Source organism: Leptopilina heterotoma, unplaced genomic scaffold (genome assembly GCF_015476425.1).
Source record: "Leptopilina heterotoma isolate Lh14 unplaced genomic scaffold, ASM1547642v1 Lhet_418, whole genome shotgun sequence".
In the NCBI taxonomy this organism is placed as follows: domain Eukaryota; kingdom Metazoa; phylum Arthropoda; class Insecta; order Hymenoptera; family Figitidae; genus Leptopilina; species Leptopilina heterotoma.
Window position 1 is genome coordinate 322,501 of NW_025111077.1, and position 2,795 is coordinate 325,295.

Consider the following 2,795-nt stretch of genomic DNA (forward strand, 5'->3'; position numbering starts at 1 on the left):
GTTCTTATGTAAGGGATAAATAAAAAGAGTAATAATAATAAAAATCAAAATTAACATACCATAAATAAATAAATAATCCATATTAGCATGAAAACATAAATATATAAATAATAGCTCACAATACAATACGTCACAATTAAATAAAAATAAAAGTAAAAATAATTTGTCAAACAAATTAAAATTAAAATAAAAACGTGAATTGCAAACTGCAAAGTCAAATTTAAAACTGAGCTCCAATCTCTATCGAGAACTTCCAATTAATATTAATCAAAGAGAGAAAACAATAACAAGTAAAAACAATAAGATGAATAAAAAAAGAGAATGAGACCCAATGAGTATTTATTACGTTAAATTACTAGAAATAAAATTTAGAATCATTTCGTACGATTTATCAAAATTATCTAAATCAGTCATTTTATTTAAACTATTTTCTCCTTCTTTTTTTATGAAAAACATTTCTGATAATAATCGTTTGTTAAGATTTGGCTCAACATCTAAAATATCAAAATCATCACATTTTACAAAATTTGGAGAAGAATCATTATTAGAATTAGTCAAATGGTTAGTAATACCATTATGATATTTTTCATTTAAATTAGAATTACTCATATGTTTCTTTTTACGAATATATAACGGTCTTTTGGTCTGTCCTATATATGATTTTCCACAGATACATTGAAATCTATAAACACAATTACATTGATTGTGTCTCTCGAGTCTATCCTTACCAAGTTTAACGAATTTATTATGAATCGACACTAAAAATAGTTTGAATATTAAAGGTTCTAAGTAGTGTTTTGATATTTTCCGATATTGGTCCATAATATGGAAAAACTATTTTCTTAACTAATGTATTACTACTATTGTTAACATTGTTATTTTTATTAGAAAATTTTCTATTATTAATTTCAATAATTCTTTTATTTACATGTTTGTTAACAAAATGGTCAGGATAATTAATAAGTTTCAAATCTAGTTTGATTAAATTTATGTTTTTATTATAAAATTTTTCATGGGAAAGTATCAAAACAGTGTCAACAAGATTCTTAACAATTGCATTTTTTTGTTGCATTGGATGATTTTAGTGATAGTTTAATAGTCTTCCTGAATGGATATCATTTCTGTACCAATCAGTAATAATATTATCGTTTTCAGATCTTATAATCATTAAATTTAGAAAATTAATTTCATTATTGCATTCCACTTCATGAGTGAACTGTAGTTTATTGTGAAAGGAATTGAAGGTATCAACAACTTCAGATACTTTATTAATTGGAGCACATAAAAAAGTGTCATCCACATATCTTTTATATGAAATAATTGGGAAATCTAAATTATTAATGATAGTTTTTTCGAAGTCTTGCATAACTATGTCAGCAAGAATTGGAGAAATTGAAGCACCTATTGGCGTGCCAAATTTTTGTCTATAATATTTATTATTGAATTGAAAAAACATATTGTTCATAATAAATACAATACAATTCTTGAATTCATCTTTAGGAATCTTAGAACATTTTTAATATATGACCATCTGTCATCAATACCCTTCACAACAAGTTCAATAGATACATTAGTGAATAAGGACGAAACATCAAGAGACAACATAATATAATAATGTGGGATTTTTAAATTACTAATAGATTCCTTGAAATAGAACGAATTTTTTACGTAAGAAAAAGGTTCAGGTAATGACTTGTTCAAAATATTTGTAAAAAATTTAGACATAAAATATATAGGAGAATTAATGGTTGAAACAACAGGTCTAAGCGGACAATTATCTTTATGTATTTTTGGTAAGCCATAAAATCTTGCCAAATTTGTGTTTGAAGTTATTAAATCTTTTCTTTTTATATTCTTATCTAAATAACCATTATTTCTTAATTTATTAAAAACTCTTTTTTGTAAAGGCACTAAAGAATTTTCAATAATTAGATCATATGTATTTTTATCACTTAGCATGGAATTTGTCTTATCAAAATAGTCTTGTTTATTTAAAATAACCGTTGTGTTGCCCTTATCGGCCTTAGTAATAAAAAGTTGTTTATTAGTTTTCAGAAAATTTGTGGTTAATTTAATATGTTTTGCTATGATTTTATCAGAATGTGAAATGATTTTAGGATTCTTTATAATAACAAGAACTAAGAGTTAAAACCTTATGTCTAATCTCCTCTCTACTTTCCTTTGGAATACTCATTAGGCCATTCTCCAGATCTTTAACAATATTAAAAATAGGTGAGTTTTTCGAAGTTATAAATGTAGAACTAAAACTATCCCCTAATCTTAAAATGTCATTTATCTCATCTAGTATAAAAATGTCAGTATAATTTTTGATCCATGGATCATTGATATTATTTTTAAGAATTTTATTATGTAAATTTAATTCAAATTGTTCATTGTTAACATTGCTATTTTTATTAGAAAATTTTCTATTGTTAATTTCAATAATTCTTTTATTTACATGTTTGTAAACAAAATGGTCAGGATAATTATTAAGTTTTAAATCTACTTTGATTAAATTTATGTTTTTATTATAAAATTTTTCATCCCTTTCATAAGAACCTTTATTTAATTTTTTTCTAATTTTTCTTGTTTTGTTTTTAATTTTATCTTTATTTTTATTCTACTTTTTTCTAATTCAATTTTTATATTTTCTGACTCCAGACTGTACTCCATCGTCAGGGTTTTAAATTTTTAAGTCTTCGTATATTTCAATCACTAATTTTTTGGTAATGTATTTTATTTATTTTTATTTATTGTTAAAGTGGTTTTATTATTGTTTTTAATTTTGTATATAT